Consider the following 24049-nt stretch of genomic DNA (forward strand, 5'->3'; position numbering starts at 1 on the left):
ATCCTTTGTGTACACTCTCTCACTAGAGACATTTGTGAAAACCAATAGTCAATTTTTGATTGTTGTCTAAAATGATAAATTGATCCAGTTACATAGAACCCCCACTCCCCTACCTTCCCCCCATTATATCAGAATGGAGACAAACCAGCAGGTGGTAATGGGATCCTATTAATGGTCATATCACATTACAACAGGCCCATCGGTTAGGAGAAGAGAGGAGAGAAAGGATAAATATAAAAACCATCAAGCACACCGATGGGGGTCAGGGAAGATCTAAGTAGACTGTGGTACTCCTAGTCCCTACTTCTTGGTAACAACTCACTATAGCAAACTGCTAATTTCAACCATAGTGTGGTAGGTCAATAACAGCTCCTATACTAGTTTGCTAGAGCTGACAAAGTACCACAAACCTGGGGTCTTAAACAACAGAAATTTATTGTCTCATAATTCTGGAGGCCAGAGTTTAAAATCAACATGTCAGCAGGGCTGGTTCCCTCTGAAGGATGTGAAGGAGAATCTGTCCAATGTTTCTCTCCTAGCTTCTGGTGGTTTGCCAGCAATCTTTGGTCTTCCTTGGCTTGTGGCAGCATAACTCCAATCTTTATTCCCTGGGTGTACGTCTGTGTCCTGTTTCCTCTTTTTATAAGGACACCAGTTATACTGGATTAGGGGCCTACCCTACTCCAGTATGACCTCATATCAACTAATTACGTCTATGATCCTCTTTCCAAATAAGGTCACATTCTGAGGTACTTGGGACTAAGATTTCAACATGTAAATATAGGTGCACAATTCAACCCATAACAGTTCTCAAAGATATGCCCATGTTCTAATTCCTAGAACCTGTTAATGTTACCTTATATGATGACTAAATTAAGGGTTTTGAGATGAAGAGGTTATCCTAGACTATACAGTTGGGCCCTCAATGCCATCACAAGTACCCTTATAAGAGAGAGGCAAAGAAGAAGGTGATGTGAAGGCAGAATCAGAGATTGGAGTGATGTGGCCACAAGCCAAAAATTGTTGGAAGCCACCAGAAGCTGGAAGAGGTAAGGAAAGGATTCTCCTGAGAGCCTCCAGAGGGAGCATGGCTCTGCCTGCACCTTGATTCCGGACTTCTGGCCTCCTGAACTGTGAGCGTAACGAATATGGTAGATATTAAACCAACTATCAATAATCACTTTAAATGTCAATAGTCTAAATACACCAATTAAAAGAGATGATCAGAGTGGATCAAAAAACAAGACCCAACTATATGTTGTTTATAGGAAACACACTTTAAATATAAAGACATGTATAGGATAAAAGTAAGGGGATGCGAAAAGATATACCATGGTAACACTAATCAAAAGAAAGGGGAGGGCTTCCCCGGTGGCGCAGTGGTTGAGAGTCCCCCTGCCAATAGAGGGGACACGGGTTCGTGCCCCGGTCCAGGAGGATCCCACATGCCGCGGAGCGGCTGGGCCCGTGAGCCATGGTCGCTGAGCCTGCGCGTCTGGAGCCTGTGCTCCGCAACAGGAGAGGCCACAGCAGTGAGAGGCCCGCGTACCGCAAAAAAAAAAAAAAAAAGGAAAGGGGAGTAGCTATAGTAATTTCAGACAGAGCAGTCTTCAGAGCAAGGAAAGTCATCAGGGATAAAGAAATATTACATAAAGATAAAGGGATAAATACTCCAAAAAGACAAAAATATCCTTAATATACATGTGCCTAACAACAGAGTGTCAAAATACATGAGACCAAAACTGATAGAACTGCTAGGAGAAATAGATGAATCCACTATTATAGTTGGAGACTTTGACATTCCTCTATCAGAAATGGACAGATCCAGCAGGCAGAAAATCAGTAAGGACATAGTTGAACTCAACAGCACCATCAATCAACTGAATATAATTGACATCTATAGAATACTTCATCCAAGAATAGCAGATTACACATTCTTCTCAAGTTCACATGGAAGGAACATTCACTAAGACAGACCTCACTTGAGGCCATATAACACACCTTAACAAATTTAAGAGAACGGAAATCATACAATGTCTGCTCTCAGATGACAATGGACATAAAAAAGAAAAGCAAATTAAAGCCAAAGTAAGCAGAAGAAAATTAATAATAAAAATTAGAACAGAAATCAATGAAATTAAAAACAGGAAATCAAAACCAAAACCTGATTCTTTGAAAAGATCAATAAAGTTGATAAACCTTTAGATAAGCTAACTAAGAAAAGAAAGAAAGGGAGTTCTCTGGTGGTCCAGTGGTAAAGAATCCACCTTACAGTGCAGGGGACGTGGGTTCAATCCCTGGTCAGGGAACTAAGATCCCACATGCCGTGGGGCAACTAAGCCTGTGCACCGCAACTATTGAGCTCAGTGCCTCAACTAGAGAGCCTGCGTGATGCAAACTACAGAGCCCATGCACTCTGAAACCCGCACGCCACAACAGAGCTCACACACTCTGGAGCCTGTGCGCCACAACAAGAGAAGAGAAAACCCGCACGCCACAACTAGAGAGAAGCCTATGTGCCACAACTGCAGAGAAGCCTGAGTGCTGCAGTGTAAGATCCTGCATGCCTCAACAAAGATCCTGCATGCCGCAACTAAGACCCAACGCAGCCAAAAGAAAAAAAAATTAAGTATAACCTAATGAAATCTGGACATGTTATGAGACTACATAGTAGGGAGAAACCAGCTTTATAAGAATTGGGGAAGTCATGATAAAGGAAAATAAAGATAATATTAAAAAAAAAGAAAAGAGAGAAGACACAAATTATTAGTATCAGATATGAAAGAGGGACACCACTCCAGACTACATGGATGTTAAAAGGATAATAAAGGACTATTATGAACAATTCTATGCCCACAAACTTGATAACCTAGATGAAATGGGCCAATTCCTTAAAAGACACAATCTGCTAAAACTCACAGAAGAAGAAATGGACAATCTGAATAGGTCTATATCTATTAAATAAATTGACTCAATAATTAACAACCTTCCAAAACAGAAAGGTCCAGATGGTCCACTGGTGAATTCTAGCAAACATTTAAGGAATAAATTATACCAATTCTCTACAATCTCCTCTAGAGTATAGAAGCAGAGAGAATACTTCCTAACTTATTCCGTGAGGCCAGCATTACTCTAATACCCAAACCAGAGAAAGACATTACAAGAAAAGATGACTACAGACCATTCTCTGTCATGAACACGGATGCAAAAATCCTGAACAAAATATTAGTAAATCAGATCCAACAATGTATAAAAAGAATTATAAACCACAACCAAGTGGGATTTATCTCAAGTATGCAAGGCTTGTTCAACATTCAAAAATTAATCAATGTAATCCATCACATCAGCAGGCTAAAGAAGAAAAATCACATGATCATATCAATAGGTAAAGAAAAAGCATCTGACAAAATCCTACACCCATTCATGATAAAAACTCTCAGCAAACTAAGAATATATGGGAACTTCATTAACTTGATAAAGAACACCTACAGAATACCTACAGTAAACATTATACTTAATGGTGAAAAACTCAAAGCTTTCCTGCTAAGATCAAGAACAAGGCAATGATGTCCCCCACTCTCACCACTCCTTTTCAGCACTGTACTGGATATCCTAGCTAATGAAATAAGATAAGAAAAGGAAATAAAAGTCATAAAGATTGGGAAGGAAGAAAGAAAACTGTTCCCAGATGACATGATCATCTATGTAGAAAATCCAAAAGAAACAACAAAAAACTCCCAGAATAAACAATTATAGCAAAGTTGCAGGATACAAGGTTAATATACGAATGTCAACTGTTTTACTATATACCAGCAATAAGCAAGTGGAATTTGAAATTAAAAACACGATGCCATTTACATTAGTACCTCCGAAAATGAAATACTTAGGTGTAAATCTAACAAAATATGTAAAAGATCTACATGAGGAAAATTATAAAACTCTGATGAGAGAAATCAAAGAAGAATAAATGGGTATTTATTGTCAAGATGTCATTTCTTCCCAACTTGATCTATAGATTTAATGCAATCCCAATCAAAATCCCAGCAAGTTATTGTGGATGTTAACAAACTGATTCTAAAGTTTATATGGAGAGGCAAAAGACCCAGAATAGCCAACACAATACTGAAGAAGAACAATGTTGATAGACTGACACTACCCAACTCCAAGATATACTATAAAGCTATGGGTAATCAAGACAATGTAGTATTGGTGAAAGAACAGATTAAAAGATCAATGGGACAGAATAGGAAGTCCAGAAATAGACCCATATAAATATAGTCAACTGATATTTAACAAAGGAACAAAGGCACACATTCTTCTCAAGTGCACATGGAATATTCTCCAGGATAGACCACACGTTAGGCCACAAAACAAGTCTTAATAAATTTAATACTTAAATCATATGAAGCATCTTTTCTGACCACAGTGGTATGAAACTAGAAAACTGGAAAATTCACAAATATGTGGAAATGAGACATGCTACTGAACAACCAATGGGTTAAAATGAAGAACTTGAAAGAGACATAAAAAAATACCTTGAGACAAATGAAAATGGAAATGTAAGATACCAAAACTTATGGGATGTAGCAAAATCAGTTCTAAGAGGGAAGCTAAGAAAAATAAATACCTACCTCAAGAAACAAGAAAAATCTCAAATAAACAACTTAACTTTACAGTTCAAGGAACTGAAAAAGAAGAACAAACGAGGCCCTAAGTTAGGAGAAAGAAAGAAATAACAAAGATCAGACCAGAAATAAATGAATTAGAGGGATGTCCTTGGTGGCGCAGTGGTTAAGAATCTGCCTGCCAATGCAGGGCACGCAGGTTCGAGCCCTGGTTTGGGAAGATCTCACATGCCATGGAACAACTAAGCCCGTGCGCCACAACTACTGAGCCCACGTGCCTAGAGCCCATGCACCGCAGCGAAAAGTAGCCCCCACTTGCCACAACCAGAGAAAGCCCACGTGCAGCAATGAAGACCCAATGCAGCCAAAAACAAACAAACAAATAAATAAATTTATATATATATAAAAAAGAATTAGAGACTACAAAGACAATAGAAAAGATCAATGAAACCAAGAGCTGGTTCTTTGAAAAGATAAACAAAATTGACAAACCACCAAGAAAAAGAGGACAAAAACAAAAAAAACAAGAAAAGCAAAAAACCAAAACAAACAAACAAACAAAACCCACAGAGCTTCCCTGGTGGCGCAGTGGTTGGGAGTCTGCCTGCCGATGCAGGGGACGCAGGTTCATGCCCCGGTCCGGGAGGATCCCACATGCCGCGGAGCGGCTGGGCCCCTGAGCCGTGGCCACTGGGCCTGTGTGTCCAGAGCCTGTGCTCTGCAGCGGGGGAGGACGCGGCGTGAGAGGCCTGCGTACCGCAAAAAAAAAAAAAAAAAAAAAAAAACCCCACAGAAATCAAGAAAAAGAGGACAAAAGCAAAAAAACAAGAAAAGCAAAAAACCAAAACAAACAAAAAAACACCACAGAAATGAAAGAGACATTCCAACTGGTACCTCAGAAATACAAAGTATCATAAGAGACTACTACAAACAATTATAAATCAACAAATTGGACAACCTAAAAGAAATGGATAAATTCCTAAAAACATACAACCTTCCAAGACTGAGTCATGAAGAAATAGAAAATATGAACAGACTGTTTACCAATAAGGAGACTGAATCAGTAATCAAAAACCTCCCAACAAACAAAAGTCCAGCACCAGATGGCTTCATTGGTGAATTCTACCAAACATTCAAAGAAGAATTAATACCAATCCTCAAACTTCCAAAAAATAAAAGAGGAGGGAATACTTCCAAACTCATTTTACAAGGCCAGCATTACCCTGATACCAAAACCAGTCAAGGACACCACAAGAAAAGAAAATTATGGGCCAATATCCCTGATAAACTTAGATGCAAAAATCCTGAACAAAATAGTAACAGAATTCAACAATACTTTAAAAAGATCATATACCATGATCAAGTGGGGTTTATTCCAGGGATGCAAGGATAGTTCAACACCCAAATCATTCAATGTGATACACCACATTTACCAAATGAAGGATAAAAAGCGTTTGATGGGATTTCCCTGGTGGCACAGTGGTTAAGACTCCATGCTCCCAATGCAGGGGGCCTGGGTTCAATCCCTGGCCGGGGAACTAGATCTCACATGCGTGCCGCAACTAAGACCCAGTGCAACCAAATAAATAAAGAAATATTTTTTTAAAAAAGTGTTCGATCATCTCACTAGATGCAGAAAAAGCATTTGACAAAATTCAAAAACATTATGATAAAAATTCTCAACAAAGTGAGTATAGAGGGAACATACCTCAACATAATAAAGGCTATACATGGCAAGCCCACAGCTAACACCATACTGAACAATGAAAAGCTAAAAGCTTTTCCTCTAAGAGGAACAAGACAAGGATGCCCACTCTTGCCACTTTTATTCAACATAGTACTGCAAGTCCTAGCCAGAACAATTAGGCAAGAAAAAGAAATAAAAGGCACCCAAATTGAAAAGGAAGAAGCAAACCTGTCATTATTTGCAGATGATACACAGAAAACCCAAAGACCACCAAAAAATTCTTAGAATAAGTGAATTCAGCAAAGTTTCAGGACACAAAATCTATACACAAAAAGTCTATTGCATTTCTATACACTAATAATGAACTATCATAAAGAGAAATTAAGAAAACAATCCCATTTATAATCACATCAAAAATAATAAAATACCTAGGAATAAATTTCACCACAAAAGTGAAAGATCTGTACACTGAAAACTCTAAGACACTGACAAAAGAAACTGAAGAAGACACAAATAAATGGAAAGATATTCATGCTCATGGATTGGAAGAATTAATATTGTTAAAATGCCCATACTACCCAAAGCAATATACAGGTTCCATGCAATCCCTATCAAAATTCCAATAGCATTTTTTCACAAAAAGAACAAACATTCCTAAAATTCACAAAAGACCCCGAATAGCCAATGCAATCTTGAGAAAGAACAAAGCTGGAGCATCATGCTCCCTGATTTCAAACTATAGTACAAAGCTACAGTAATCAAAATAGTATGGTATTGGCATAAAAACACACACATATATCAATGAAAGAGAGCCCAAAATAAACCCCTGCATATATGGTTAATTAATTTATGAAAAGACTATACAATGGGGGAAAGGACAGTCTCCTCCATAAATGGTGTTGGGAAAAACTGGACAGCCACAGGCAAAAGAATAAAACTGGACCACTATCTTCTACCACATACAAATATTAACTCAAAATGAATTAAAAACTTGAATGTAAGACCTAAAACCATAAAACTCTTTAGGAAAAAACATAGGCAGTAAGCTCCCTGACATCCATACTGGTGACTTTTTTTTGGATCTGACATTAAAAGCAAAGGCAGCAAAAGCAAAAATAAACAAGTGGGACTATATCAAACTAAAAAGCTTCTGCACAACAAAGAAAATCATCCACAGAATGAAAAGGCAAGCTACTGAATAGGAGAAAATATTTACAAATCATATATCTGATAAGGAGTTAATATCCAAAATATATAAAGAACTCATACAACTCAAAAGCAAAACCCCACACAATTCAATTTAAAAATGTCAGAAGATCTGAATAGATATTTTTCCAAAGAAGACATACAGATGGCCAAATGATACATGAAAAGATGTGGAACAACACTAATCTGTATCCATGGACACAGAGGGCCAGTCATATGTGGAATCTTAAAACAAAACAAAAGCCCACCAAACTTACAGAGAACAAACTCGTGGTTACCAACGGTGGTGGTGGGGGGTTAAGGGGGTCAAATGCGTGAAGGGGGTCAAAAGGTACAAACTTTCAGTTATAAAATAAATAAGTCATGGGGATAAAAGGTACAGCATGGTGACTACAGTTAATATATTACATATTTGAAAGTTGCTAAGGAAGTAAAAGTTCTCATCACAAGAAAAAAATTCTGGGACTTCCCTGGTGGTCCAGTGGCTAAGACTCCACGCTCCCAATGCAGGGGGCCCAGGTTTGATCCCTGGTCAGGGAACTGGATCCCACATGCCGCAACTAAAGATCCCACGTGCCGCAACTAAAGATCCTGCACGTTGCAACGAAGATCCCACACACGACAACAAAGATCCCACATGCCGCAACTAAGACCTGGCACAGCCAAATAAATAAATAAGAAAAAAATTCTGTAATTATGTATGGTGATGGATGTTAACTAGATTTACTGTGGTGATCATTTTGCAGTATATATAAATATCAAATCATTATGTTGTACACCTGAAACTAATATAATGTTATATGTCAATTATACCTCATTTTTTTTTTTTTAAAGGAGCAAAAGCAATATAGTGGAGCAAAGATAATCTTTTCAACAAATAGTGCTGGGACAACTAGAAATCCATATGCAAAAAAGTGAATTTAGACACAGACTTTAAATCCTTTGCAAAAACTAACTCAAAATGGATCATAGACATAAATGTGAAACACAAAACTATAAAACTCCCAGAAGATAACACAGGAAAAGACCCAGGTAATCTTGGGTTTGGCAATGACTTTAGAGACAACAACAAAGGCATAATCAATAAAAGAAATAATTGATAAGCTGGACTTCATTAAATAAAAACTTGTGTTCTGTGAAAGACAATGTCAAGAGAATGAGAAGGTCACCCATAGCCTGAGAAAAAGTATTTGCAAAAGACACATTTGATAAAGGACTGCTATCCAAAATACATAAAAAACTCTTAAAACTCAACAATAAGGAAACAACCCAATTAAAAAATAGGCCGAAGACCTTAACAGACATCTCGCCAAAGATATACAGATAGCACAAAAACATATAAAGAGATGCTGCACATCATGTCATCAGGGAAATGCAAATTAAAACGACATACCACTACACATCTATTCTATTGGCCAAACTCTGGATCACTGATAACACCAAATGCTGACAAGGGTGTGAAGCAACAGGAACTTTAATTCATTGCCAGTGGGAATGAAAAAATGGTAGAGCCAAGCTGTAACACAATTTGGCAGTTTCTTACAAAAATAAACATATTCTTACCATATGATCTAGCAACCATGCAGTTTGATATTTATCCAAAGGAGCTGAAAATTTACGTTCGCACAAAAACCTGCACACGGATTTTTATAGCAGCTTTATTCATAACTGCCAAAACTTGGAAGCAACCAAGATATCCTTCAGTAGGTAAATGGATAAATAAACTGTGGTACGTCCAGACAATAGAATACTATTCAGTGCTAAAAAGAAATGAGATATCAAGCCATGAAGGAACCTTAAATGCATGTTAAGTGAAAGATGGCAATCTGAAAAAGGCTACATACTGTATGATTCCAACTATATGGCTCTCTGGAAAAGGCATAGCTATGGACATAGTAAAACGATCAGTGGTTGCCAGGAGTGGTGGGGGGGGAGGAAAGATGACTAGGTGGAGCACCGAGGATTTTTAGGGAAGTGAATATACTCTGTATGATAATGTAACGATGACTGTATGTCGTTATACATTTATCCAAACCCATCAAATGTACAACACCAAGAGTGAACTCTAAGGTAAGCTGTGGACTTTGGGTGATTATGATGTATCATTGTAGGTTCATTAGTTGTAACAAATGTGCCACTCTGGTGGGGGATGTTGATAATGGGAAATGCTATTTTTGTGTGGAGGCAGGGAGTATATGGGGACTCTCTGTACTGTCCTCTCAATTTTGCTGTGAACTTAAAACTGCTCTAAAAAAACAGTCTTAAAATTTTTTTGGAAAACCACTAAGTAAAAGTAAATAGATTGTTGCAAGTTTATTCTCACAGAGTGCTCAGAAAAAGAGCCTGAAAAATTAAGCCTGAAGTAGAGTACTCATTGCTTATATTTCTATAAGACAGAAAAGCATGGCATAGCAGAAAAGTCCAGCTTCTAAACAAGAACTGTAGTCTCTTTGACAGAGCTCCAATCCAATTATGCCCTAGCCACTGATTTTTCTATCACCACTTCCCCCCCTTTGTTTCAGAGACAGCAACCATGACCTTCTGTTCATGTGGTGGAGGAAGAAATTGCTTCCCAGAAAGGCTTTTAGCCCACTGCATTTTACTAGATAAAGAGAAAACAAAAAGCCATTCGACTCTGACAAGCTGATTCCTGTCTACAGAGGAGCAAAATGCCTCCCTCAGGACTACAAGGTACAATATGTTCAAACCTTTAACCACCGCTCTGCCATGAGCTACCACATATGTGCATACAACTCTCTCTCCTCTGAGCAGTCACATGCATAACTGAAAGTACAAGCCTCCATAAGGCCCTGTCTGGCTGTAGCTTCAAATGCATATAAGTAAAATAATGCTGAAATAAAGTCTCCCCTTTTCACTTTTGCAATTATTTAGGTAAAAATTAAAAGGGAAGAAAAGGAAAGGCTGAAGAGGGAATAGCTAAATTGTTGAACCTAACATGGTACCTTATAGAACATATTTAGACACCTAGACCCCTGAAAATTTTAGAGTAATTACTTCTATTGTTCCCTCCAAATATCGCCTAAGTGGACTACAGTCTCTTCCTTAATCCTAAGAAATGCCTGAAACTGAAGTATAATAAAACGACAAATGTCTGAAGTTATAAACATTAACACAGTGAAAAAAAATTAATGCACACAGATTGCCACTGTGTAAAAAAAATGATGCTAACTGAAGTGATAGATGTCTGTAATACTACCTGCCCACTCTGGTATTATACAGCTATCTCCACCTACACACCACAACAGATCTTTAAAATTACCTCAACGATCTTTTCACTTGAGTCAAATAACTTATGGTAGTGAAAGATTTTTTTGTTTTTGTTGCTATTGTTGTTTTGGTTAGTAAGCTTGAGAAGAGAGACACAAAAATGTGGTAACTGAGGCTAGCATTAAAATGTAGGGCCTTTTTCTTTTCATTTTTTAAAATAATCATCCATCCTATTAGGCTGTCACTGTCTTCCTGATAACCTCTTCGGAGCCAAGTTTGTAGTTTCTGTTTGATAGGTTGCTGCCCTGAATCACCTTTTCTTTGTATTTACAGTTTTTCAGAAACTCCTGGCAGGACACACATACACACACACACATCTATACACACAACTAACTGGCTTGTCAGAGGCATCCAACAAAATAAACAAATCAGATCTTTGGACATCCAGAGTAATCATTTTGATAGCTTGTGACCTTGCCCAATAAGGTATTCTTAGCTCTGAAGCCAAGAATTTGACTTCACGGTCAAAGGTAGGAAAGACAAGGCTCTAGTCAGATACTTCCTACAGCTGAACGCAGAGTTAGTTTCACATAGTCCACGGTTATATAATGAATCATTATTAGAATCAAGAAGGAAATGTATATTTTAAGCAACTTTCCAGTAAAGGATAAAGACATTCAGACAAACATACAAAGAATCCCTTTACTAAAAATGTCAACTATAAGACTCTCCAGGGACAGTAATGGAGATTCCTCAAAAAACTACAAATAGAACTACCATATGACCCAGCAATCCCACTACTGGGCATATACCCTGAGAAAACCATAATTCAAAAAGAGTCATGTACCACAGTGTTCACTGTGGCTCTATTTACAATAGCCAAGACATGGAAGCAACCTAAGTGTCCATCAACACATGAATGGATAAAGAAGATGTGGTACAATGGAATATTACTCAGCCATAAAAAGAAACGAAACTGAGTTATTTGTAGTGAGGTGGATGGACCTAGAGACTGTCATACAGAGTGAAGTAAGTCAGAAAGAAAGACAAATACCGTATGCTAACCCATATATATGGAATCTAAAAAAAAAGAAAATGGTTCTGAAGAACCTAGGGGCAGGACAGGAATAAAGACGCAGACATAGAGAATGGACTTGAGGACACGGGGAGGGGGAAGGGGAAGCTGGGACAAAGTGAGAGAGTGGCATGGACATATATACACTACCAAATGTAAAATAGATAGCTAGTGGGAAGCAGCCTCATAGCACAGGGAGATCAGCTTGGTGTTTTGTGTCCACCTAGAGAGGTGGGATAGGTAGGGTGGGAGGGAGACATGAGAGGGAGGAGATATGCGGATGTGTGTATATGTATAGCCGATTCACTTTGTTATACAGCAGAAACTAACACACCATTGTAAAGCAATTATACTCCAATAAAGATGTTAAATAAATAAATAAATAAGACTCTCTGGGGGGCTTCCCTGGTGGCGCAGTGGTTAAGAACCTGCCTGCCAATGCAGGGGACATGGGTTCGATCCCTGGTCCAGGAAGGTCTCACATGCCGCAGAGCAACAAAGCCCATGCGCCACAACTACTGAGCCTGCACTCTAGAGCCCAGAGCCACAACTACTGAGCCCGTGCGCTGCAATTACTGAAGCCCGCATGCCTAGAGCCCGTGCTCTGCAACAAGAGAAGCCACCACAATGAGAAGCCCGTGAACCACAACAAAGAGTAGCCCCCTCTGGCAGCAACTAGAGAAAGCCCACACGCAGCAATGAAGACCCAACGCAGCCAAAAACAAATTAATTAATTAATTAAAAAAAATACTCTCCGATCTCTTTTGATCCTTTATGTGTACTTCTACATGTTTTTCTCACAAATTATTTCACATAAATATTTCCATGTATCTACTTAGCCATATATTTCCACTTCCAATCATAAATGAAATGACCATCGCATCAACACACCACAGTTCGTAAGAGAAAAGGAAAGAGCAGATATATGAAAGTGCTATGAAGTCAAAGAAGGAAAGATTGTGAGATCTGAGTGGAGAAGAATTCTATTATTTAACAGTTAAGACCCTCCATGCAGTCATACTTCCAAAAAGTCAGAGAATAAACAAGTTATCAATCATTGGGCAGATCATATATCTCACTACACTGGTAACATACTCCGAATCATACCCTAATTCCACCTTAGTCACATTTCCCCTTGTTAACAATCAGTATGGCAGCCACAATAACAAAAGCCCCACTGCTACATGGCACTACATAAAGCAAGACACCCAGATACCATCCTTTGCATTTGGGAGCTTACAGGCATAAAACTAAGAGGAGGAAGAAGGGAGTATGAGTGAGGAAGAAGGGAATATGAGTCAGGAAGTGACCCAGTCTAGAATTCAAAGAGATGACAGCACAGTGTTTCTTTGGGCCTATTAGTGGAGAATGCTGAAGCTATGATTTTTAGGTCACGGTTTTCTAGCTCTGTCTACATTTCTGGTTGGTCAAGAATTAGTTTTCCTTCCCATCTTAAAATCATGCCCCTACTACTAAACAGTGGTTGTTTACCTCACAAAGAGTTAGATACATCTCAGCAGCATTCCCAGGTACATAAAAAACATTATAGATTAATAAGGCTGAGGCAGTTGCAGAGATGGCTCTTTGTTTTAGTAAGAATTCTTATCTTTTTGTACAGGCAGAGCTCAGCTCTCGATCCAGCTCTCTCTGGTATGGCAGCCAGACGACTACCTACATCAATAACAAACTATAGCTAGGACTTACTTAAATGATTGCATTTGGAGCAGTGCAAAAAAGCACTACTTATTCTTTTTTTTTTTTTTTCCCCTGTGCTAGATGTGCATATTTACATGTGTACGGAGAAGAATAAGGAAGCAATTTATCCTAGTAGAAGTGCTGGTCTGAAGTGTGCCTGGGTTTGTATTACAGCTCCATCACAAAGTATTGTATGACCTTGTACAAGTTATTTAACCTCTCTGAGCCTTAGTTTTCTTATTTGTAAAACGGAGATAATATTATATCCTCCCTCGGGATTTCTAGGGTTAAATAAAATAATATCTGTAAACTATTTCTGCACAGTATATAAGAGCTCAGTTAGCTTTAGTCATTGTTGCTGTTGCTGCTGTTATTATTATTAGACATTGATAAAGTTAAACAATTTTCTTTGTTTTTGTTCTCTCCCTTTCCCCCCATATGATCCCCATATAATTTTCCTATACATTATATAAACACAACATTTCCTCTAAGTTGTAGATGTATGTATGCACACATAAGATGTTGGCCTGCACTAACTGCTGTTAATCCTGAACATTATGCTATAGAGCCTACCCTAGGCTAGTGTTCATTTTTACCATAGAGTCAATTCAGTTCAACAAGTAAGGAAATTAAATTAGTGCTGAGGCCAAGACTGGAAGATTCTCATATGTAGTCAAATCTAAAAGATAAAGAGTCAGTATCTCTATGAAAAGAGATCTTACCCAATACCAGGGATTTAACATTCTAAGTAGATGGGAAACTTGAATCCCAGAACTAAAGAAATCAGGTCACTCCCTTTCCCCCATATTTTATCAGTCTAAAATTTCCATGGGAATTCCCTAGTGGTCCAGTGGTTAGGACTCCATGCTTTCACTGCCACGGGCGAGGGTTCAATCCCTGGTCGGGGAACTAACATCTCATAAGCCGCGCGGCACGGCCATAAAATAGTAATAATAAGTAAAATAAAATAAAATTTCCAAACCAGGACAAGGAGGAAATGTCTCTTTCTACCCAAAGAGAATTAAGTTGTTTCTAGTGTTTACTGGTGCCCTTCTTAATTTATACTTCTCGGGAATTCCCTGGTGGTCCAGTGTTTAGGACTCGGCGCTTTCACTGCAGGGGCCAAGGTTCAATCCCTGGTCAGGGAACTAAGATTCCATAAGCCGTGCAGTGTGTCCAAAAAAAAAAAAAAAAAAGATTTATACTTCTCAACTAGCATCTAGCAGAAGGAAGTTGAGATACCCCAAACAAACCTAACGAGTAAATCTGTTTATCTTTGACATCCTCATAAGTCGTCATGTCTCTTTTGCTTAGGGGCCATTCTACCTAAGCCAGTTCTCATCTACTAACCCCTAAACCCAAATAAAAACTTCTATTCCTTTATGTAGCCAATATTAATTTATACTAAAGTGTGAATGATAGCTCCCATACTTTTCTAATAACATTAACTTACATGAATCTTTAATTAATGTAGAAGTACATTATTTAAATGTACTTCAACAAAGGAAAAGGGATCACAGGCTTTACTTCCTCTCACCTTGCCCAGCCCTAATACCTTGACTCCCCAGAAACAGCCCATTCAGTGTTCATCCTGTCCTTGCTCCCAATACCTAAAACCAGTAAAACTGTCTCCAGGCAAGCCAAATCCTTTAACATCAGAGAGACTCCCAGTAGAGAAAAAAGGCTGGCCACGTAAATCTCCCTAGATTTGATTCTTGTACTTTTAGAGAGACCTCAGAGCTGTGACCTCACATCTTAATTTTCTCTCCCCCATTCTCCAGCTATTCCCAATCACATGGTTATCTGCTCATGACTTTAAAAAAAATTAAAGAAATGCATGATTCTAACCATATGACATTGTGGAAAAGGCAAAACTATGAAGACAGTAAAAAGATCTGTGGTTACCAGGGGCTGAAGTGGGGTGGGGGATGCATAGGTGGAACAACGGGATTTTTAGGGCAGTGAAACTATTCTGTATGACATGGTAATGGAGGACACATGTTATACATTTGTCAAAACGCATAGAATGTACAACACAAAGAGTGAACCCTTATGTAAACTATGGACTTTAGTTAATAATAATGTATCAATATTAGCTCATCAGTTGTAACAAATCTACCACACTAATACAAGATGTGGCAGGCTGGAGGTACAACAAGGTAGGGGGTAGATGGGAACTCTTGGACTTTCAATTCTGTAAATATAAAACTGCTCTAAAAAAATAAAGTCTATTAATCTTTTTTAATTAGAGGAAACACTGGTTAATAATGCCCACCAGGTACAATGGCTAATAAGAGCCAAGATAAGCAGTACAAGAGGAAAGCAAAAAGTAAAAAATTAAGACTATAAGCCTTGATCTCAAACTGGAGAGGACAATAATTAAGACAAGGAAAGAGACTTGAGGAAATGAGAGAAAGACAACTCTCGCAGCATTTTTATAGTGACTAGTGTGCAAAACACTAAAGCAAATGTTTTCTCCCTCAGAGAAAGAGAAGAGAAGCCAAGCTCATACGGGGCACTGAGATACTCAGCAGAAAAATCACCACCATTAAGCCTCTGGCATACTTACGAGTGTCACCCTGATGCCTCTCCCTGTGGCTAAGAAATCAGAGCTTGTCATTGTAACCAAGTCGCAACCTGTGCTGGTGCCAATCTGTATAGTAGATTGAGGTATTTTTCAGAAAAATCAAGGGGTAATTGCCCAGTATCGAAAGAAGATCTGACCCTTGAGAGGAGAAAAGAGGCGTTCCTTTTGCCATTGGATGATCCTCTCTGGAATAACATAAATGGCTCTTAAGAGAGATTATATATCTGATAAGCAGAGCTGCAACTCTGACAGCCAATCTGCTGAATGCTGAACAGAGCACTCAGCTTTCTACAATGACTCAAAGGACAAGGTAAAGCTGCAGATTTATTCTGCTGACTTTCCTTGCAGAGCTACTCAAGTTTTTCAAAGGCAAAAAGGAAGAACTCTTTCCTTCCAACCCAGGGAATTGCAAATTCCACCTGGGATCTAAAGACAGAACTATGTTTGCTCCAAATCTGACATCATCGATGTGAACAAGAAGATTTAAAGCTGGAATGATGGCTGGCAATTTTAGTCTTTAGAGCAGAAGCTGGTTCAGCTCTTCAATCTGCCAGCAGAATCAGCAGCCACACGGGGCACATGGTGTGCCAGACTGGGAATGGGCTAATTTCACAAAATTCATTCTCATTCTCTCTGTACTTTCACATGACAATTGCAAATAGTCCAGATTCTTACCAAATCACAATCTTAGGTAGCATATTTCACTGCACAAAGAAATTTCAAAGTAAAAACACAAAGGCACCATTACAAAGAGATAAATCCCAAAGCTTCCATCTTTTCTCCATGATGCTTTCTTTCCTCCTTGAAATCCTTTCCTTAACCTGTTAATTTTATGAGAAGACGTAAAAAGCAAAATCTGTCTACAATAAACTATAAATAGCAGCATTTCTGCCTCACAATTTGTATGTCACTTCTTCAAGATGAGATTTTGAACGAGAAAAGCTTTCTATACATCCAAACTCGAATATAACAGCCACATGCTATGATTTACAGGACAGTCCTTCTATGGTTAAATAGATTCAACCATCAACAGACAAAAGAAAAACTAGGCTTGAGAGTTAAAAGATACCCAATTTGTTTAAAACCTTTTTTTATGTTATCTTATGATAAACAAAGACTAAAAAACACTAATATTTAGAGGGAGTCAGTTTTATTTTTATTTTTAAAAACATGCATTACTGTACTGAGCAAGTACACTGGAACAGGTACTGGAGGAAGGGGATTAATAATAACAAAATATAGCACAGAAAATTATAAGCAGGCTAAACCAGAATAATATTTTTTCCCCAAAACAAAATACCCCTTTTTAGAAAAATGAAGGAAAAGAGGAAAAAAAAAAAAGTTTTGCTCTATAAATAATACCATCAAATGATCAATTATATGTCTTAAATTTTTAGACATAACCCAAAGTCTAAAATATAGCTAACTGAAATTTAGCTAAGTGTTTACTAACACTTGCAACTATAACCCTTTTAAAGGGGTTTACCGTTTAGTTATAAAGACAATTAAGACTGAAACCTGGCTCTGACCAAACTCCAGCTGAAGGTGCTTTTCTTGTATTATAAAGTCCAATTTAAAAGGGGCATTTTGTTTTATTTAAGTCACTAGCATATGGTTAAAAAACTTAAGTTTGCCCTGTTACATCCTTTGAGCAGAACATTTAAGTTCTCTTTCTTCTCCTATGAAAGAGCATCCAGAGAGCATCTCTTGCACCTTGTTCGTAATGCACAATTTATCGGCATTTCGTTTCCTTTCTAAATGGCCGGGAGGGAAGAAGAGCTCCATAGCCACTGTGTGTGGTTAGTAATGGTGCTTTTACTTGTCATTGTACAAAGCCTGTTAAATATTTACAACACAGCAATATCTAGTCCTAAACACCCAGTTGTGAGTTTGAATTTTTTTAGAAATAAATCTATGACAAGTTTTCCCCAGCAAAACGCCAGAAGACTCTCCTAACAGCTTCAAGAGACCCAGCGGGTCCAGAGGAGCAGTTATAGGCCATCTGGTGATTACTTATTATTATTTATACAGCAGTGTAGATGTACACACAGATGTGTTATGAATCCACATACAGAGTAGGCCTTAACAAGGGCTTCAGACAAAACGCGACTGCTGAGCAAGTCAATCTGCATTAAAGAAACATGCTAACCAGACAGAGGGAGCACAGTGGCTGTGCTTCAATTTGCCGCATTAGCTGGAAGAGTTTTTGATAAAAGAACGAAGAATTCTATATAATAATGACAATATCTTGTAAGTTAACAACCTAGTTATATGTACATGGTTTTGCAGGGGTGGCAAAAGAGGGATTAATGAAGGACAGGCTCTCATATCCAGAAGGCGGTTTATAAACTCAGCAGTTTGTAAAAGAAGGGACTAGGAAAGAGGCCCTTCTCCTGACTCAGGATGAACTGAGATACAAAGACAGAGGATTTTTTTTTCTATCAGGAATGTTCTGAGAACAGTTTCTGGGCTCCCATACCAAATATTAAGTCATATCCAAGGAAAACAAGAGTGAGTAACTGAAAATTTTCACCTTAATTTCTTGGGTATAGCTCCAATTAGGTTCATACGGCCTTTTTTTTTTTTTGGCAGACTGGAGCTTGGATGCTTTTAACCTACTATGCTCTTAGTAACGTAATAATAAATATAACACAAAAAACTAAAATAACCAACCACTTGTTTCTAAGAGTAAATGTCAAAAGTGCCAGATCTGACATTAAAAAAACTTGGGTTTAATTCCTTGCTCTTAACATGTCTACATTTTTTATCCCAGTCCCAGTTTTTTTCTTTACTATGCATAACAGTGGTCTACTGCTATTACAAGATTACATAAAACTGCAGCATACTTAAAGTGGACTGAAAGTTATTTCAAAATCAACATATTATTATTACAAAAAACAAGGTTAGCATTTGGCCTAATTGTGTATAAGGCAGTGTATCTTCAGCTGCCTGACAGCATGCAGGCACTCTTACCAGATGGGAACTGGATTAATTATTGAATGAAATATGAATTATTAAATAAAATTTTGAATTTTATTTATTTATTATTTTTTCTTCGGTACGCGGGCCTCTCACTGTTGTGGCCTCTCCTGTTGCGGAGCACAGGCTCCAGACGCGCAGGCTCAGCGGCCAGGGCTCACAGGCCCAGCCGCTCCGCAGCATGTGGGATCTTCCTGGACCGGGGCATGAACCCGTGTCTCCTGCATTGGCAGGCAGACTCTCATCCACTGCGCCACCAGGGAAGCCCAAAAATTTGAATTTTTTTAAAACTCTTGGCAGGGGGTGAGAAAGAAAGGCTTATTTGTTTGCCTGAAATTGTTTTCACCTGTTGAAGCATGTAAAGATAGCACATATCACAGCACATATCACCACAAGTGGTGTTTATGTACCAGAGCCATTTTTTCCTGTTATTCTCCAATTCAAGATGCTTCCCTAACATAAAGAATTAGTAATCAACACCAGCCATTCTTCCTTGCTTTTCTTTTGTGCCAATGCCAGTTAATAGGAAAACCTGCCAAAGGGACAGAACTAACAATCCAGAGTCCCACAGTACCAGCAGAGCCTATTTCATGGGAGGGCTGGGATAACAGGAATAATCTCTATAGATTTGTGTTACATAGGCAATAAAATATACACCTATGCAGCATGCCAGCATTTAACCAATCATAGAAGCTATTTGTTGCCTCATATATTACAAAGCAATAGAGATTTAAGGGATAATGTTCATGGAGGCAGAGGATACGAAGCAATAAACAGCACTGGAGTTTGGTTAAATGCCAAGTGAAGCCAGGACTACAGCACCATAAACATTATTCCTATTATATGACAAGATAAGGATGTAAAGAAGCTGCCCTCCATCCCACCACAACTAGGGCTCTACTGCTACCCTGGCCTTCGGAAGGGAAAGCAGGCTCCGGAGGTCTTTGAACTAGTTATGCGTGTAGTGTCTCAGAAAGATATGAACAGAACATCAACCTGTACTGAAATGTTCTCTGGGGGAAGAAAAGATCTGGTAGTAGATATCCTCGGTGGGGGTGGGGCGGGGATAGAATAACAGCACCTCAGCATCACAATGGGTAGAGAAACAATCAAAGGATTTTTCCTTAAAAGGACAGAGACGATACACAGTGGTTATAACAGAAACCTTTCTCAAAAATGGCTAATAATGGGATGATATTATCCATGAATAGTACCTTCTCAGAGGAAATGTGTTCCTGTTCTTAAGGAAATAGACATTCTAAGTAAGAAGCTTATACAACCAGCTTCTGCTCAAAGACTTGATGGTGGTAACCAGAACTACTTAAATCTGCATAATTCATACTGCAAACCAGCATCATGGGCCTGAAAGGGAGGTATAGGAATATGGAAATTGTTGACTCCTGGTAATAAATATTGGACAAGGAATTCCCTGGCAGTCCACTGGTTAGGACTTTGAGCTTCCACTGCAGGGGGCACGGGTTCGATCCCTGGCTGGGGAACTAAGATCCCACAGGCAGTGCTGTGCGGCCAAAAAAAAAAAAGGTACAAATTTCCAATAAAACATTTTAAGGGAATTCCCTGGTGGTCCAGTGGTTAGGACTCCATGCTGTCACTGCTGAGAGCCCGGGTTCAATCCCTGGTCACGGAACTAAAATCCCACAAGCCCGGAGGCATGGCCAAAAAAAAAAAGGACAAAAGGCATCCAAAAGGTAAGTTACCGAACTGTATCCACATGAAGTAACATCTCAAATTCAAGATTACTGACACACAGTAATTTTTCCTGCTTCCACATGCCACAGAACTTTATAATCCACCTTCAAGTAAAAGTGCCCCCCAAGCATTAAAAACTTACAAGACTTCCTAGATTCAGCACCAAACTGTATTTCTAATATTTTAATAACACAGAGGCAAAGCTATTTTATAGTTACAATGTTTTTTAAATAGATGCTATCTTATAAACATTTCTGAAACCCATACAACTCAAATTCAACCAGCGCTTTACCACAGGGTATCTGGGGCTCTGCTGCCTTAACAACACTAACCCATTCTCCAGAGGCAGCTCTATTAACTATTCCTGCGACCACATTCTGTAAAGAAATATTAGCAGGAATATTACTTTCCCCGAGTTCCTCTTCATGAGGGTGATGAGGCCTCAAGAGAAACAGAGACTCAACAGGAGAATAGGAATAAGTTAGCTCAAAAAACTCTATCACCTGTCTTTTCAGATAAGAATGCAAAGAACACAAACTTCAGCAGCCATCTTTTTTTAAAAAGTACATGTAGCATATTTAGAACTCAGCTGTGTCACATCAGACTTACTGTTGGGAAGTGGATCATGAACAGAATCCAAAAATAACAGCCATTAAAGACCTAGCAACCAAAACATGTTTACGTATCCATTGAAAGCCCGGTGGTTTTGATTATATGGTGGAGCACATAATCCACTAGTCTATTTTAGGTGAATTTTCCTTTCACCTCCCCTTAATATTATGGCATAAGATGATTTCTGAATTTAAGGGTACACAGGGTAAAATCTGGGCAGAGAACAGATATTTAAATAATACAAGATTCCTACAGTTTTTGTTGGTTGGTTTTTTTATGGATCAGTCTCTTGAATTATAATTTGCTTTCGTTCCTTCTTCCTCTAACTGGTAGAAGCCACTGATTTTTGAGACTTCTATGGCTGCTGAGTTCTAAACATGCCTTGCAAAAATGATCATGGTCCTTATTACCTCTCCTGGGACTTACATAGCCTTTTTATTATTCTACCATTTCTGGAGTAATCAATGAATCAGTGACAACTGATTATAAATAGGCTTGAAGGCCTCAAAGTGGCTCCAGAATGAAACCATTTTCAAGGTAATAAGGAAGTTGGGACGACAGGCCAAGGGTAGTTCACTTTACCAAATTTATCTTCTCTGTCAGATTTTCACTATTTCATATAACATAAAGCAATCATAGTAAATCTTGTAGAGATCCCACTCTAGAGTTATTTGTTACTAGATATTGGGAGAAACCTGAAAGGAGACTAAATATAACTAAAGGACTACAATCTCGGGACTTCCTTGATGGCGCAGTGGATAAGACTCCGTGTTCCCAACGCAGGGAGCCTGGGTTTAATCCCTGGTCAGGGAACTAGATCCCACATGCATGCCACAACTAAGAGTTCACATGCCACAAGTAAGGAGCCCACCTGCAGCAACTAAGACCCAGTGCAACCAAATAAATAAATAAATAAGCAAGTAAATAAATATTAAAAGAACTACAATCTCACCTGACCATAAATTTTTGACAGGCAAAGCAGGTAAAAGGATGAATCATGCTACCTCAAAGCCTTAAGTTGTAGCTTTTTATCCTTTTTTCTATGAAACAGGTAACTTGAATCCAAAAGAAGGTAGCAATCTCCCTCAGTTCCACACTCACTGAGGGAAAAAAAAGCCTCAGGATCTATGCCAGAGGTTATAATGAATCCTAATGACCAAAATACCAACAAACAATTCAGAAATGGGAGGGAAAAGTAGTGGAAGGAAAAGGCTTATGGTAAACAGAACCCAACAATACAAGAAGGACCCAAAGTAAAAATCCCTGTTTTCCTACCTCTTGTCCAAAATAATGCAAAACAAAAACAAAGAAACAAACACAAAGCCCTTCTGGGATCTCACAAATCTCGGTGAAAACTACTTTTTTCTGATGAGATAGCCTGAAGAAACCCTATTGATATGTTTTCTTTCTCAGAAAGCTTAAGAGATGCTTTTCCTATGTATTCCTTTAGTTTTACCATCCATTTTTATTTATTTAAGCCCTTGTCTGGGTAGTCTTAAGCATACAATACATAAGAGGGGCACTGAGCAGCTTAAACAATAAGTGAAGAAAAATAAATCTTTTCACCAAAAGTGCAGATTCTTTAAAGTAAGTGAGATAAGTAAAAAGGGTACCCGGTAACTATTATGGGAGTCACAGTAAGCACTATAATCAACAAACTCACACACAAAAATTTGGAGGAATCAGATTCAGGTATGTACTCCCATAAAGCTGTCTGAAAAGTGAAACAAATTTACTCTATTTTCCCAAGTGGCTTCTATTGTAAAAAAAATATATACACACATACACACACACACACACACACACACCCCACATGAGGAAAACATGCAGTCAACAAACAATACAGCTGAAAGCTTTGACAAGGAAGGAAATAAACTCTACAATGCTAAATACTTCAGAATTGGCTTTTTTAGTCTTTTATGAAATTTTCAGCATTTACTGGAATTTGGAGTCATCCTTCTGCCCATTCCTTGTCACCAACCCTATTTGTCTCTCAAATTCCAATTCTTAGGAATCTCTGGAACTTAACTCTCTTCTTTTCATACTTCTCTGAGTATTTACAATGTTTAATAGAACTATTCTGCAATCCCACATACTACCAGTAAGTGTCACTGGACAGTCACATGACATATTCCTAACTGAAAAGAAATTCAACCCTTCAGGCTCCATAAAATCAACTGTTGAAGGCAAATAAAACGCTCTTGAATAAAACTTTCTTTGTATTCCTTTCTTCATTCTTTGCGGAACATGGCAGAATGGGAGGATCTAGGAATAAGTGTTAAGAAGGTACAAAATGAAAAAAAAAAAAAGGCAGTTTCAACAAAATTATTTAAAAAGTACATGATGAAAAATATTTGACACAATGTATACGCATACAAACAATAACATGGCAGCTAACACACAGAACAAGGCATTTAATGGTGTCAGACAGGGAAAATGGCTGAGAAAACTTGTAGCTGATACATTGCTGTGAGATCTCGGATTCTATGTTGGATTTGTCCTTCCTAGACAGGTATTTGCCTTAGCTGCTAACAATGATTTTCTTGATCAACAGTCAAAAGAAACCTTTTCTTATTTAGAAAATCCAAAATAGACTCTGGCAAATTGAGGTTCACAATGAATGGGTGCATTTTCAGCTTCCTATC

General features: G+C 38.3%; 1 protein-coding gene across 5 annotated transcripts in view; it reads right to left on the bottom strand.

Moving 5' to 3' along the window:
- The window catches only part of ATF7 (activating transcription factor 7), an 86893-nt gene that overhangs the window by 43734 nt on the left and 19110 nt on the right, over positions 1-24049 (bottom strand). The gene's annotated exons all lie outside the window — the stretch shown is intronic.

Source organism: Monodon monoceros, unplaced genomic scaffold, assembly GCF_005190385.1.
Source record: "Monodon monoceros isolate NGI ecotype Baffin Bay Population unplaced genomic scaffold, NGI_Narwhal_1 Super_Scaffold_6, whole genome shotgun sequence".
Classification (NCBI taxonomy): domain Eukaryota; kingdom Metazoa; phylum Chordata; class Mammalia; order Artiodactyla; family Monodontidae; genus Monodon; species Monodon monoceros.